We start from the raw sequence: 17,106 nt of genomic DNA, 5'->3' as shown, positions 1-17,106 counted from the left end.
CAGTCTTTTCGAGTTTGGCTATCCATAAAACAATCCTTCCACTTTCTCTGCTGAGATGTTACATTAGAACTGGTTGAACGTTACGCAACTTATAACCGTTTATGCTGAGTTACCTTCCAGTATTTTTAAATTTTTTAACCAGGTGTTAGGACAAGAATTACAGGCATGAACTGCAGCAAATGTAGTTGTTTTCCTTTGAGACTGCGATGAAATAGGTTGTGCTGTTTCAGGAAATGAGGACTCTCAAGCCAAGTTGCTCTTCAATTCCAGTCCAGGAAGGGCAACATAATGTTCTCTCTCAGCGGATGTAAAGCGGTTGACCTATGGCACTCGTGGGAGTAATCAGACTTTAATTACACCTTCTTAATCACTTGAAGACAATCTGTGCAATGAGATGACTTCTTATAGTAAATAGGCTATCTCTACATCTGCTAAATTCTCTCCCTGCATTTGAGCAATTCATTGAGATTGTCATGTTCAGTTGTGTACATGTTTACCATTTGTTCTTCAAGCTGATGGAGCAGGCTCAGATTGTTTCCCATCTTAGGTCAGAATGAACCTAAAAAACTGTGCAAAGTTCTCTACAATCATCATTATTATTCCAAGTGAGGGAGCTGGCTCTGTGGAGGGACTCTGGCTCTCAGAGTATGGCATTCCAAACTAAAAGCAAACCAAACTGATATTGCCCTCAATACTGTCTTCATTTTTTCTCCATATTTGGAAATGTTTACCTCCTCATGATGGTTGACAGAGGTTGGAAGAGGGGATGTGAGTCATTTCAGCTGCTCAAAGCTTTCTAGGGGTGAGAGGAGTCTTCTATGTGACTGCTATTAAGTGAAGTTAGCAGTAAGTTTTCTCTGCATCTGCGATCTAAAGAGAAACTGTGAGTATAATTCTGTGCTTGATTTAGGTTGAATTCATCTGTTTTGCGCTGCAGAGAGTGTAGATTAGGTCGCTTTTTGGGGGAACTGTCATTATTCATTGCTGCTTGCAGGGTGGTTCAGAGGTGTCAGAGTGGTGTCATTGTTATATTCTTCCTTTACAAAATACAGCAGTGCATATTTAGCTTCTAGCTTCGCACTGCAATGAGACATTTTTGTACAAATCTGTCGGTAACGTGGTTAGAAGGGAAGAAGAGGTGCTAAGGTCTGAGTTATTTGAATGCACGTTTTACATTGCAACCTGTTAAATGGCCCTGCATGTTTTTCTGCAGATATCTTATGGTTTCCTCTGAGTGAGGGCAGCTCAGGTCATTGTAGAAATCTGGTTTAGCAAACATCCACTGTCACTGATAGCTACACCTCAACAGGTCTGACCTCCCTCCTGGCGCTAATGTTCACACTTCAAACGTTTAATGGCGGCTGCCCGGCAGTTTCTCTCCCTTCACAAGTCGAGGGAAGAGGTAAATGATTTTCCTCTGCTGTGAGGGCTGACGCTGCTGACTGTAGAGATGGCGTGAGGCGGTTATTTAATTACTCTTATCTTTAAATTACACTGAGACTCAACAGTTCCTTCAGCCTTAGAGCCACTTACTGTTTGCCGAAATTTTAAGTTAGGTAATTTATATTTTGTTGAGTACAGGACTGTGCATGCATTCTCATTTATTACCAAGAATAACATATTTGTTTTGAATTGAATGAATAAAATAGTAACATTTTACTATTTATCTTGATTTTTAAAGTACTAGAAAGGCCAAATTAAAAATCTTTTAATTAAAACTAATTTATAAAGCTAATAAAAATGTTGTGAATGTGCACTGATAAAGGAAAAGAAGAGCAGCCATACCTAATATAGCACCAAATCATATCCGTTATGCTGCTCTGTGTTCATTGGCGCCAAGATGTTTACAGCAGAATTGAATTCCTGAGTTGGAGCTCTTGTTCCAGCACATCCTCAGCACCTTATCACAGATTTGTTGTTTCCCCAGAGGATTACGTTACCACACCTAAAGGGGTGTGTAGTTTTGGAGGTGACCCTATTGTCCTGATCAAAGATTTTGAAATACTGGCAGGTAGGACGGGATGATATGGCAAAAAAAAAGAGATCATATTATATTTTTTCATATTGTCTAATTTTTTTATTTCTATTTTAATACTGCCAGTTTTCAAGCATCTGTACTGAAAACTAAAGACACCAGAGACTAGTTCTAGATTTTACTAACATACAAAGTAAATAGCAAAGCAAATTAAATAAGATCTCTATCAGAGTCTGTATATAATCTGTATAGCAAATAGGCTCACAGCTGATCACTGCGATCAGAAATTTATCGCGATCATTACCTTGCGGCGTGACTCAGCAAGGTAGAGCGGTAGCCTGAGGGTTGCCGGTTCGATCCTCGGCCAAGTCGAGTTCATGTCGAAGTGTCCTTGTGCAAGACATGAACCTTAAATTTCTCCTGATGGGTCGTGGTTGAGAGCCTTGCATGGCAGCACCCGCCATCAGTGTGAATGTGTGTGTGAATGTGATGTATGATGTATAACTTTGGGTATCATTCCAGGTACAGTAAAGCGCTATATAAATAAAGACCATGTACCATTGAGCATGACCATAAGATCGCCCAGCCCTACCTGCAGGTCTTTTCACATTCCCATTTCTACTGCATGCAGTAAGTAATAGAACCCACTTTCACTTCCAGATACCTGCATAATCCTGGATGTTTCTTACTAAATACTTACATTAATTCCCCAATTCTCCAGTTGTAACCGTATCACTCCGCCTCCTCTCCACTGTAGCAGCAGCACAATATAGTCCAAATAAATGTGAAACTTCTGTTCAACCCAAAACAAAAATCTCATCTTACAACAGTAACGCGCCGTCAGGAACTTTTTATCCTCAGTAAAGGTAACGGTGTTGTAACGATGGAAAGAGTTACTGGAAAAAAGTAATGCTGTTATTTTAATTATTACTCTCATTGCTGCTAACTAGCACCCCTTTGAAGATATAAAAGACATAAAAGACTTTCACTTAACAGATTAGTGGAACTATTTAGAATTGTATATGCAGTAATAACTAGGTTTAAGTATTTCTTTGTCAAAACAAGTCATTTCAACAAGGATGAGGGGTGGAGTAGAAGTTCATGCCTCCACCAATTGGGAGGCATGTAGTAAAAAAAAATCATCCTACATTAAAGCAGTAGCACTGGGTAATTCTGTCTTTTACCGCATTAAAGACCAAAGTTAATACAGATGTTAACAGCTGAAATAAAGTATTATAGTTGACACTAAGCTGATAGTTTTAGTGAATCCCAAAGGTGGACGTTCAGGGATGGTGAGGCAGAATGCAGGTGGTGTCATTATGACATGGATGCACAACATCCTGTTTAGATTTACTTCAATACAACAAGTTATAAAACACTTAAACTGTAAAATCTGAGCGTTAGGAGCCTTCTTTCAGTCATTCAAGTTTTGTTGTCAGAGTTTTTAAATGAATGCTCGTTAATGATCTCTGTGTAACAGAGATGACTGAGAAAGCTCAGCTCTTTGACTTCATCGAACTTCTCTCCGTGTTGCCGCTGTGCTGCCTGACATCATACAGTTGGCAGTTGTCGACACATTGACAGTTGTTCAGCAAACAGCGACAGACGTGCACCAGGCAAGCGCTACTGAGGAAGCTCCACTGTGCAACGGCTGAACGTGTCATCTGGGGTTTTGTCAGAATAGATGTTTCTAGTAACGAATGGACTGATGTTGATGAATCAAATCCACTGGTGGCCTCTTCGTTTGTTCTGTAGCTGGCTTTGCACGCCCTGTCAGAGACTTAAATACTTGAATTAACATCAAGTATATGGGAATCTCAAGGATCCTAGATAAACATTTAACTACAACCTAAAGAGTTTATAAGTCATTGTACAGCTGAATTTACAGCCACAGTATCATGTTAGTGCATGAGGAGTGGATAAAAATATTGTCAAATATATAAGAGAGGCCAAAGGAAAATTGGCCTCTCATTAGTAAAAGGATTAAACATTTTGGGGAAAAGTTGTCGAGCGTATAAAGAAGTGGCTGGGTATAATGATACCTAAACCACGGAGGCTGTGTCAACTGGGGGATTATGCCAATTCTATCAAAATATTTCACAGTATTAAGATTATATGCCAGCAGGATCCTCAAATTCTGGAACAATACATCTATTTATTTTACATTTCTAAAACTCAGGAAATGGTTGATTTCTATGTTAGAAATAGTGTCTTATAAGTAGGGGTGGTCACATTAAGTGATTAACGCCGTAAATGTTTTTTTATCGCCTGTTAACGCAGGGTTTTATTAATTTTTTTTTCTTTCCCTCAAGCTTCTTGCTCATCCTGCTCATTAAAATAAGAAAAGACATTTTCTGTCTGGCACTTAAAGAAAAAAAAAAGAGCCAGTATTTGTTTTTGTCTGTCAAAACCCATTAAACCATTGTTATTGTGATTTTTTTTTTTTTTTTTGTAGGACAAGAAACTGCTGCCAGAATGAGAAACTTTTTTTTTTTAATAAGTGTGGTTTTATCCGGGTGGATATAAGTTTAATGTAAGACAGCAAAGTTGAGACATTTTATGACTATGTTTTACAAATGTGAAGCATAAATGGTGCGTTCTGCCTCTGGTTCGCTGAATCTTGGTCATAGCGAGATGAAACTTCCAGCTAGAATCTGAGCTTTCTGTAGAGGAGCCGTTTGTCCATGTTCATGCCGGGTGGACACGGGGAGACATAGTTTGTGTTTAAATATTTTTTCTGACTTTGTGTACCTGGTCTTTTAATTGTTTAATTGTTAACTGTGTTTGTTGGTGATAGAAATGGATTTACTGAGCTGTTAACTGAGATTCAGGACTTTCTGTGGATACCACACATGTTTACAGTTACATCTACAGACCTGACGCTACACCCCGAAACGAGATGTTAACCCCTTAACTCCCGGTAGCGGAGGGTGCAGGCGCAAAGGGTGAAGCTGAACAGTCAAGCTAAAAATGAAAGTTTAGAGAATTTATAGGCCAGAAATCTGGATATTGAAGCACTGAAGGTGCATGGATGGAAGTTATTGTGCATATTGTGAATATTTCTCTCTCCTCACCATCTAGAAGCTGTGAGATTCTCATCCTGCTTTCTGTCTGTTCACCTGATGCTGATATTCATCACATATTGTTCCTTCTGTGTTTAGAAGGAAGCAGCTTCACAGCTTTAAATTCATCCTGCTGACTTTTTACCTTTTACCTTTAGTAAATCCTGAATATTTCATCCTTCTTTCTCATAAATATTTGATTTTATTTATATAAAGAAGTATTTTAACTGTTGGTGTTTAAAGGGAAAACTGTTTTGTCAGGGGCCTGGACCCTTTCCAGTCCAAAGAGCCATTTAAAGAGCCAGCTAAATAAAACTCCTTTACAAGACCTTTTCAAAACAGTCAACCTAATATATATATATTTTTTTTTAGTGAAGAGCTACCATAGGATATTTGTTATTTTTGAAGAACCACATTTTTATTTCCATTTTTAGCTTTTAAAATAGAGAAAAACATAAAACAAAAAGAGGATAGACAGACTTTCTTCTTTGGGATGTAGATATTTGTACCATATTAAAGTACCAGCATTGTCCGATTGGTTCATTGTCTGATAAATGAAATGGGTCATTCTATAAATGTACGGGTGGTTTCAGGTGGATTCTGTAATAAAAATTGTACATTTGTTTGATAAATGTAGGTAGGCTATATATTTTTTTTTTGCAATTCTCTGAAATTATCTTGGGACCCCCAGTTTGGGAAAGGCTGCTTAAGAGAGTTGCCTGGTCAGTACCTTTGACAAACACTGATCAGTGTTGCATCACTCTGCTGGTATCTCCAGTGCTCTTAAAAACAGCTTAATCTGTTCTCATTCTGCTTTGCACGCCCTTAATTTCAAGATGCTGTTGTGGCCAGATTGCAGGAGATTGTGTGTTCTCAAAGACGAGTCCTCCAAATAAATCTCGTCAATGAATTAAGGCTTGATTAACAAGAGCAATTACGACGAGGATCCGACTGAGCCGACTAGATTCCAGCTAAAGTGGAGATTATCTTTCTTATTAAGGAGAATCACTTTAAGGGTTTGATTACTTTCTGTTTTTGTGTTAAACTCTTGTTTACCTTAGAACTAATGATGCCTTCTTAACAGTTATTATTCTGTCCCGTGGAGACTTTCAGAGTTCAGATCAAACACTGAGATTGCATGTAAACACGTGCAGCTCTGCTTCTGTTTCCTCTCGTGGCAACAATTACTTCAGCTCTGGAATCTTAGATAGCTGAAATTGAAATACAGCTTTATTTATTAATAACTTTGAGAACCGTTTCAGTGTTAGAATCTGCTCAGCGCATGCGGATGCTTTTTTTTTTCTAGTCCCAGCTCAATGTTTTTCTCATTAGTAGTTATGCTGGACAGGTTGAGTCAATAAACAATCTCAGACAGATTATTTTCCAGTACATTTCAAAGCTTTGGCCGGGCCCCTCATTTTACTGTTGATGCGGCTGCATGCTGGTTGCCGCTATTGATGTTTAAACATAAATCAATACCTCTGTTTTAAGGTCTTCAGCTCTTTGAAGGAAGTTCCTCAGAAGACTTTGCCAGCATTTATTGTTCCTCACAAGACCTGCATGTTCTCCGTGATGCTGGGGTCATCTTTCATGAATGGATGGGTTGTTGTAATAATGTGACGGTGGAAGATTTAATTTAAAACTTGGGTAACACATACTTTTGTCAGGGTTGCTGTTGCTATTTCATGTAAAGCAGGTTTTCCTTTTCAGAGATGTTTGTACTGTGTTCATATGTTGTGTTTAGGTCTATCAAGATGATGACTAAACCCTTAAAACTTCTTAAGATCATCAGGGCCTCAGAGCTATCGCTTATATTGTCACCAATTTCTCAGGAACGGTAGTGTGTGACTCTGTGGGGTGAACTGTGATGGATAACTTTCCCTTTAGTTGATCTATGGAAGTTTTCCAGGCATTTATATCCCATCCAGGAGGTTACAAACCACCCACAAAATGTAGTGTTTATACAAAGACTATATAATAAATCCATGATAACGGCATTATTTATCACATTGTCATCATAAAAACAGATCATTATCACTGTTATGTTGTTAAAAAAAAAACTATTTAAATTATAATGAAACCACTTCCTGTCAAACTTTCCACCAATCAGAGAGCTTAGATTGACGGTAACGTCCAATCAGGGGCAGCCAAAGATCAACCAGTGAGCAGAAAGTTCTATGTGTGTTAAAAGAAGAAAAATATTGCTCCTCTATGGCTGGAATAAAGCCAAGAAGACGTTTCTGATGCACGGTGGCGCCACAAAGCAGCTGAGCTGGAGTTGGTTTAGTGAGGATAGCAGGTAAATAGTAGCAGGAATAACTGGAAATGAGGAAAAAGTGGAAACATGGAAATAGTTTCTGTTGTGTGTTTGTTTGAATGCCAGTATTTTGTCTCCTGAAAGCCAAGACTTGAGAGAATGATGAGATGAGAAAAGGCTTGGTCACTGTTGATCTGTGTGTCATTTCTACAAAGTTCTGTTAGTATTAAATTCATTTTTGTTGTTCTGGTCGGTCTTTATGCTGCTATATCTATTCATACATTCATTTTACATCATTTTAGCCTCATAATCTGACAACTGAGGGTGACCTGAAAACATCGTGTCTGCATGCTGACTGGGGTTAAAATGAGCTAATCCATGCTTTTTTTTTTTTTTTTTAAAGTAAATTGCATATTGGAAAATCAAGTTTTCTGTTCTTGTAGGAGGGGCACAGGCAAATTTAAAATAAGACTTTTTTTTTTTTTTTGCAAGTTGACAACAGAGAACATGGAAAATGTAAAATTAAGAAAAAATTAAAATGAAAAATCTACATACATTTTTTTACATAAAACAAACAAAAAAAACCAAAACTCCCATAAATTCTTACAATAGCTAGTGACGCTCCCTTCAAGCTTCACACCACTTTCACATCACGTCATTGCTCAGCATTACTTTCATTCGTTCCAAAGTCCTTATGAAGCTTTGTAGATTTTAATTGTGTGATAACGAGCCGACAGAAACGGAGATGAAGATCTACATTTTGGGTAGTTTAGTGAGTATTTTTCCAAAGCTGCTGTATGACATCAAACCTCCTTTTCACACTTTGCTGATGAGAGTTTCTCTCCGCTGTCTGTGGAGTCTTCTTGTTTCTGGTATGAAGCAGTGATCTCTAACACTGTCATAACGGTAACACTTCCACACAGTGAAGTGATTGTGTGCCAGAAGTGGCATTTTGTCTGTGCCCCTATCATTTAGGATCAGATCCTACTTAATGATTAATCTTAGATTAGACAGAAGCTTGAGGCTAATGGGACACTTCTCACAGAGTGACTGATACACTCGCTTGGCGTGCGGTGACAGATGCAGCCTCTAAAGGCCGTCAAATTACTGAAGCATGTTGTTGGCAAAACACAGCTATTAATGATGTGCCAAAACACTGAAACTCTGAAACATACATCACATCAAGATGAAGAGAAGAAGAATTTTGCTTTTGAATGTCATTGACAAGCCATTTTTTAAGATGTTTTTATGGTAAAGGTTATGGTACTTTATGTATTTAATATAGAAACAAAACATAATGGAAATACTCTGGTATCTTGAGCTTCTCTTTTCCTTTCTTTTTAAGTTAGTTTGGATTTTGCAAAACCTTCCCAATATCAGCTCTGGAGAGGATTTACGAAGTGCACGCCTAATTTCACTGGCAAGACTTCAGATTTTCCACTGCTGCAGTGGAAAATCTGAAGTCTAAATCGAAATTTCAACACAGATGCTGCAGAAAATTTTACCCCATCACTCTTTGAAGGAGCTGCGCTAACAGAGCTGCATTTATCAGTCTCCTGTGTATATTTCACACGGCTCATTGGCAGGATTAATTGCCAGCAAGTCCCCTGTGGTCCAAGAAGGCAATTTGCCTACTGACCCAAATCAGTGTCTTGGCCTGGAGTCACTGTCTCCTCTCTGGCAGTGTTACACCTGGGACAGAGTCGTCGCATAACCTCCACACTCATGTAGACCTCACACATCATGGCTGTGATTTTAAGCCTGTGATAAGCAGGGTTTGTATATGAAACACTAGAGTGATGTAATATTTGTGGTGTGTGATGTGAAAGTAGAAATATATCAAGGTACCTCGTGGAGTGTAGCCAAAGATTTGGGGGCCGGTTCATGTTGATAAGGTTTTAGTCTTTTCAGGACCAGATGCTTTGAAACGAGGCCATATCTGTGGCAACGGGGTGCCCCCTACGTGAACTCTTTGTTTATATCAGAGGTGTCAAAGTCATTTTAGTTCAGGAACCACCTTCAGTACAGTTTGAGCTCAAGTGGGCCAGACCAGTAGAATAAAAGCATAATAACCTATAAATAATGAAAACTTCCAACTCTTAGCTTTGTTTTAGTTCAGAGACGTACGTGTACGTTATCCAGATGTTTACATTTAATACCTATCCTTTTAGAAAACATGAATAACCTGGTACGAAGAATAAGTGACGTTTTAACAATATTTTGTCTCAGTTGCACATTTATAGAATTTATTTATTTACATATTTAATTCAGTTATTTTTATTCATGTTTATGTAATTAATTTCATTATATATAATGTATGCATCTTTATTTATCAAACAGATCTTTTTAAGTAAATTGATATTTGAAAATGTTTTAAAAATTTATTTCTTTTATTTTTATTTGATTTATTCTCATATTTCTATTACATATTTACACGTGCATTACAACTTGGGTATCTGAAACTGAAAAATCCAGTATTTCATGTTATGATTAGAGTAACTTTTCAAGATGTGGGAGTTATTTTAAATGTACATCCGTGTACATTTCCACATGTGTGTAGTAATCCTGACCACCTGACCCCACTCATCTCGTAACACAGACTGAAGTCTGTTAAGTAAGAAAGATATCCTGTAACAGATATGAGTTAAACCCTTGACTTGTAAATAATTTATATAATGGCACAGAAATGAAACTGAAGTGGACCAGTATTTACTTTTATTAAAATATTGCAGTTAATGTCTTCTATGACATTTACACATTTACCACATCCATCCCGCGGGCCGGTTTGGAGCCTCCGTTGGGCCCATTTGGCCCCCGGACTGTACGTCTGGCAGGCCCGGTATTAGGTTTTGACCAAAAACACGTTTAAAGCATTTTCAAGCAAAAGTAGAAGTTTTTGGAACATTTGTCCTTAATCATTTTAAATTTGAATTATATAGTAATTATATTGATAATTGGACTAGTTAATATGATGTCATAGACGGGGAGAGATGATGTCTGGTCTCAAAGAAAAATGTTTTTTTTCTTCTTCTTCTTCTTTGTACAGTTGTTTTTAAAAACCATTTTGTTTGTTTTGGTTTTTTTCCCATTGTATGGCAAAGTTGCCATACTTTACATCACTTTTTGGCTCCGTACGGATTATATTTGTGAGTCATCAGAATGCAAGTTAGCGGCTGTTAAAGTTAGCTTCTACTTTAAGAATCGATAGTTTGTTTAATGTGGAACAGCAAAAACCTCAGCAGGAAATACAACCAGTTCAGTCGATGAGAGCATTATTTTATTGTTGGTTCTGTAGCATTTGAGCTTATATATATATATATATATATATTTTTTAACACATTTTCCAAAGTTTTATAAAATGCCACTTCATTAAAATGGTGCACACATTCATGACATGGTTAACGGATGAGCTTGGTTGTGTAGGATGTAAATAAAACATTTCATCAACCCAAACTTTATTCCTAGCAGAACACAAACAACATATCAGATGTTGAAACTGATATATTTTAACATTTCATGGAAAATTCTAGAAGCACTCGGAGAGCACAGACCTCCTCAAGCCATCCTTTAAAAGATTCCTGGATCCAGGCGGTGATCTGGATCATCTAATCACATCTTCCTTTTTCCATTTCTGACATTTCCTGAAAATTTAATCAAAATCTGTCTATAACTTTTTGAGTTATGTTGCTAACAGACAAACCAATGAGTTCATCTTGAATCTTATCTTAAAAACTACTGGAGGAGCATTTGACAACTAAACAGGTTTATTGGCAACAAGTCAGTAACATGACTGCATATAAAAAGAGCATTTCAGAGAGGCAGAGTCTCTCAGAGGTAAAGATGGACAGAGGTTCACCAACCTGAGACAAACTGGCTCTAAAAATTGTGGAGCAGTTTCAGAAAAATGTTCCTCAACATAAAATTGAGTGACTGTGAAGATCCCACCATGTACAGTGTATAATATAAAAAAAACTCAGAAAATCAGGAGGAATCTCTGTGCGCATGGGACAAGATTCTCTACTGGGAATCACTGCATGGACTCAAGAAGACTTCCAGAAATCACTGTTCTAGTCTGATTTTATTTATATTTTACGTCTTTGAAGTCGTTTCACCTCATTAGAACGAAGTCTTCAGTGCTCGTTTCTAAGCCAGAAACTACTTGCCACACAGTCAGGAGCAAAAATGTCTAGAAAAGAAGTCCAACTTTCTCTGTTAAAACACTTAGTTACCACTGAGAATATTTCCTGATGTTTTTAAGTATAAAACCTCCCTAAACTTAGATACACTCTTATAGCCTTGGTCTGCCATCTGGATGTTTAAGTCCACCAGTATGCTTTCATTTTTCAGGGCTTTTTGACATTTAATAGACTAATGGAAACATTTAATATCTAGAGTGTTGACGGTTGTAGTGTTTTGTCAGTCATCTCAGTATTATTTATTAAAATCTTGTTTAGTACTTTCCATATGGCAAATTAATAGCACATTCTGATTAACTTATGTTGGATTCCAGGCAAGATATATAAAGATAAAATGCCAAGGTTTAACTCGATGGAAGCTGTTCATTCATGGTGCTGACAGAGGCACTCATGCACAGACTTTAAAGCATTGCTAATGCTATTATAAGCATAATGAAAAAGGTGGAGGGGGCTTCCACATGCTGTCGGTCAGTCACAACATGCAGAGAAAAGCTTCTTTGTCCACAGTTTATGTAGATGCACTCTTTTCATATCATAATACACAAGAGGTTAAAGGTCATATTCTGGAGCAGATTCTGCCCCAGGATGGTCTGTTAGTGGATTATTTAATTATCTGTATTGTTGTGTGCATTTTGTTGGAGTCAAGCTGTGCAACTCTGAGCTTTGACTCAGTTAAAACTGATTGTGACAGGGACCTTACATGTGAAGTCTGAGGTTGCTTATGTTAATGTACATAATACATAAGAGACATTAAAAGTGTCCTTCTGTATGTGACTCCTGTATCCCTGCCCAACTTTCAATTGTTATTGAAGAAGAATAAACCAAACCAAAGTCCTAGGATCTGTTTTGCTACCTTTCAGGGATTTCATGTCATGGCTGAGGGGCTGTAGTCTTTGTAGTTTGGACTGTTTTATCCTGATGATTATTAGAGCTTTCAGAAATAACCCTCGGGTGCTTTTCAAACTATAAGGAAAAGCAACATTTGTATTTATAGAGACTTGGAAGATTTAGCTTTTCAATGTGAAAGCTCAGCTCGCTTTGGGTGCCGTTTTTAATGTGCTGTGTACCCTATAGGAAAGTATCCTCAGGGTGGTCATAGTCAGGACTTCCATCAAATCTACTTACAAGTGACATCTGACTCAAGCTTTCCTCCAGTTTTTTCAGTTTTAGATTCTAGATTCAAGATTTCTTTATTGCCATTCTACCAGCTTGACATGAGAGGAAGGAAATTACGATCCACAGGATTCAGACTTGGATTCCTTTATTAGTCCCACAGTGGGGAAATTCACAGTATAACACCGCCAAGACACACAGTGGAACATGTAGGAAATGAAAGACATAGAATAAGATAAAAAATATGAATAAAATATTTAGCTTAAAAATCTTAAAAGATAGATAAATATATCCTTAATAATAATTATACCTTTACACAGTACAGAGAGAGGATGTGCCTGAAAAGAATATATATCTCAAGTAGAAAAAAAGTTGATGCAGTGAAATAAATAGCGAGGTGGAGTGTATTTTGCAAGAGTCCAGTTGTTAGTTATTTATTTGTTAATTTGTCTGTAGACTAGTGGGCATTTTCTTTATTGTACAGTCTGGCAGCAGCAGGCAGGAAGCACCTGTGGTACCTCTCCTTCACCACCCTGGATGGAACAGCCGGTCACTGGAGGAGCTGCCCAGTGCTGCCAGTGTTCTGTAGAGGGTGGGACATGTTGTTTAACAGGGGTGACAAAATCTAAACAACAATTATGAACTGGTGAGACTGAGCACATTGGTGGACGATGTTTAGACTGAAAGTAAAGGTTTACGTGTCTTCTTTAAAACACAAAAGTGTGTCCTGTTGGCTCAAAGGTCAGAGAGAGGACTCTGGCTCTTCATGTTTGCAGAGGAACCACCCTTAGCCCTTACAGACTTATCTGACACTCATGTCAAAGTCTAAAAGTCTGTGATGATGGACTTGGGACTGGTTAAAAGGGTCAACTGGCAAACAGGAAGGAGGGTTTACACACACACAAACAAAGCAGGCTGTGCTTTTATTGTGATCAGCATTTGGGCCTGCAGTGTGCAGGAAGCATAGAGGCATTATCTGGCAACCAAACTGGAAAATCAGGCAAAGAAAGCGAAGGGATGACAAGGCCAGACCACTATCAGCAGCAACTTTAAACTGGCTTGGTAGGTCGAGGGCTCAGGTGAAGCTCAGTGGAGGCAACACGTGGGCAGGTGTGGAATGATGGTGGAAAATTCCAGTGGACTCTGTGGAAAATTCCTTTTATTTAGAGATGAGAGAGGTTCTGTCTGAAGAGGATAAATTCACATTCTACACATTATTCATTATACTCTGTATAGCTTTATTTGATCTTATTTTTACTCCATCTTATTTGCTAAAGGTTGTAACTTGTCTTATTTATTATGATTGTTGCAATTATTCTATTTATAATATTTTATTCTGTTTTTCACTTATTGGAGGGTTTTGTTATTATGTTGCACTTGTTGCAATGACAAATAAAGTTCTATTCATTCAAGTGAAACGTGGGGCTTGTAGATTGATCATTTTCATATTTCAGAATAAAAAAACTGAGTGAGTGGTACTTAAAAAGGACAGAAATATATTTATTGGGGGGGGGGGAGTCATTTGTACTGACATTATCTCGTTATCTGTATGACTTAATAAATGTGGAACATTTGGTGATGGGTTTAAAAAAAAATTCACCAAAACACTTGATGAATGTTTAGCTTAAACATTAATAATTAGCTCCTATATGACTGATATGAACAGGATTTTAAACCCTGGGGAGATGTTTCTTGTCAAAATGCTTCATTCTTTCGTCAGAGCCACAGATAAAGCTTAACTTCAGGAGTTAGACCAGGCCAGTAAAGCTCTACTAACTCTCCCACCTCTATTTGCAGCATATTTACAACCAGTTATATGGTTGTAAATAAGCTGTAAACATAGTTTTAATTCTTTGAGACCCATGCCCGTTTCTGAGGTTCAGGGCTCTGCTTGAAAATTACAAACCCTCTAATAAAATGACCACAAGCTCTATTTGAATTCCTTTGGAGTCTGTAAAGAAATCAGTATATGTGTTAACAGGTGAAAAATAAATGAAGATGGCAAGTAGCACAAAAGTCTCAGGCTTGTCTAAAAAAACAAAACAAAAAACTTTCAGGATAAATATGAAAATTTCTTTTAAATGATGCGTCTGTAGTTCTAAACCTCTATCAGACCACAGAACGATAAGTCAAAATTATCTCTACAAAGACAGCTGATACATAAGAATCACAATGACACGTTATTGTTAAGTAAGTTTGCATGCAAGGATACATACATACATTTGACTTGGGGTGGGGGTGCTGAAACAGAAATGACACAAAAGCAAAGACAAGTAGTGTTTACAAGGCATTAAAGTGTAGACAATTAGCACCAGGGAAGCACAAGCCAGTGCCCTCTTTGTTGGTCCCAAGCCCAGATAAAGGGAGGGTTGTGTCAGGAGGGGCATCCAGTGTCAAACCTATGCCAAATCAAATATGCAAATCAGCTTAATGTCTTTCATACCGGGTTAACAAAGACCTCCATCGGTTCTGCTAACCTACAGGGTGCTGGTGGAAATTGGGCTAATGTAGGTCAAAAAAGGGAAAGAGAAGAGGAGGCAGAAAGAGAATAGAGTCTTAGACTGAGAGTGAGGACTTTTAATGTTGGGACTATGACGGTAAAAGCTAGAGAGCTTGTTGATATGATGCAGAGGTGGAAAGTGAAAAGCTAAGAAGGCTAGGAAGACCAAAGAGGAAAGTTATAGATGTAGTGAAAGAGGACATGAAAGTATTTGGTGTAAGAGAAGAGGAAGTGGAGGATAGGGTTAGATGGAGGCAGATTAATCACTGTGGTGACCCCTGATGGGAACAGCCGAAAAAGGGAAAGCAGAAGAAAAGTCTAAAGATTACATAACATAAATATATAGTCGGTAAGCAAAGTTTATTTGTACACCACTTTTCACAGAATCACAAAATAATTCACAAGATATGAAAATATAAAGGGAAATAGATAAAATAGTACTAAGCAACAGAATCCCACCAACACAAGAACATAAAACTGTCTTAAAAACCGACATCACGCTAAAATTAATCAGACTCCAAATTAAAATGCTGTTAAACCTTCAACAAATGCATGCGGAGCATCGGGGTGGTGCTAAAAGCAAGAGGAACTTCGTGAAGTTAAACTTTGTTCTGTTCTGTCAGCAAATTGTTTTCATTGATTCATCTTTGTGTTTTTAATTCTAAAACTTCCCATTTAACAGGCGGCAGCTTTTATTTCAATTCTTTCATCCTGCTCAAGTCACAATCAGCCATTATGTAGCTGTGAGGACTTCCTCCTCTTCTTCTCGTTTTCTTGGTGAGCATGCATTGATTTGGTACATTACAGCCAGCAACGGGTGAGGAGTGTGGACCAGACGGTCAGCTGCAGCCACTGAGTGGTTAACTGTGTGATATGTGAAATGTGTGGTTCTGAACATGACTTAATGTATTAAAAACAAACCTGTCTGCATTTACTTGTTGCTTTTGGCAGCCCCAAAAATAAACGAAACGGTGGTGAAACGTGAGACTATGTTGATTTTTAATTGTAGGGAGTCATCTGTGCTTATGGAGAGGGAAGAAGCTGGTCCTGTGGCGTGAGGTTTTGGTCCTGATGGAAGCAGAACAACATTAGAGAGGTTTTAGTACAGACATTTCAGACGAGCTCTCCAAAAAAGGCATTTTTGCAGTTTGGCACAAATTTTCTCAACTTACCACAGTTGAGGAACCTCAGGCTTTAAAAGTTTAATAATCTTTGAATGCACATGAAAAACATGAGCAGTAATGTAGCTAATGTACTAACAAGCACATGCACCTTGTTTTTCTCTCTTATCAAGGAGCCAAAAGGTCTTTATTTTATTTGTGTTCGGACATGAAAACGACAAGATTCATGTGGAAGTTCTCTGCCTTGTTAAACGGTACGTACTGACCCAAAGTAATTTAAACTGAAAGCCACTCAGCCGTTGCTCTCGTCCAGGAAAAGCTCTGGATGGGCAGCAGGTCGGATATGTAGCAGATGAACCTTGTTTTTCCCGTTGAATGTTTCCCCTGCATATGTGTCTGCCTCGGGGCAGATTCCTGCCGGCCCAGTGGTGCTGAACTCTGTCCATGCAGTTCACAAAGGGGGTAACCTGCGCTAGCTGAATCTGAGCATCTTTACTTTAATGTAGCACTGCAAAGATGTAGCTATAAATATATCATAAAGCCAGGGAAACAGGCGCAGGTATTTACAGGGATATGCATTTTTCATAGGTTTGGTTCGCCTTTTTAGCCTGCAAACATTAAAGCCCAATCAAGCTGTACATTGTGGGAGCACTAAGAAAGCATGCATCCGCAGAGGAAAAGGACCCGGTGGCAGATCTGCATGAAAGAACGGTTGTGTCAGCTGATCACAACTTTTTACATTAAGTCAATCTAAACAGCAGAACAATGCAGAGTATTGTGTGAAGATGAATTTTAGAGAAAGGAGTGCTTGATTTGACACTCTTTCAATGCCAGCCATCATAACCTGATGGAGAAAAACCTTTTCAAAGCCTAAATGACTTT

General features: G+C 38.1%; 1 protein-coding gene across 3 annotated transcripts in view; it reads left to right on the top strand.

Annotated features, from left to right (window-relative positions):
* LOC121653404 (LIM domain containing preferred translocation partner in lipoma) overlaps window positions 1-17,106 on the top strand; it is a 201,523-nt gene that overhangs the window by 13,368 nt on the left and 171,049 nt on the right. Inside the window, exon 1 of one of the 3 annotated variants that reach the window (XM_042006878.1) lies at window positions 805-883. The exons of the other annotated variants lie outside the window; for them this stretch is intronic. The gene's annotated coding sequence lies outside the window, so the exon portion shown is untranslated. Of the gene's footprint in view, window positions 1-804; window positions 884-17,106 lie in introns of those variants that run through there. 3 annotated transcript variants of the gene reach the window in all.

The sequence above is a fragment of the Melanotaenia boesemani genome, chromosome 14, assembly GCF_017639745.1.
Source record: "Melanotaenia boesemani isolate fMelBoe1 chromosome 14, fMelBoe1.pri, whole genome shotgun sequence".
Classification (NCBI taxonomy): Eukaryota; Metazoa; Chordata; class Actinopteri; order Atheriniformes; family Melanotaeniidae; genus Melanotaenia; species Melanotaenia boesemani.
Note: the sequence above shows the minus strand (reverse complement) of the source record. Positions and strands in the feature narration are given on the sequence as shown.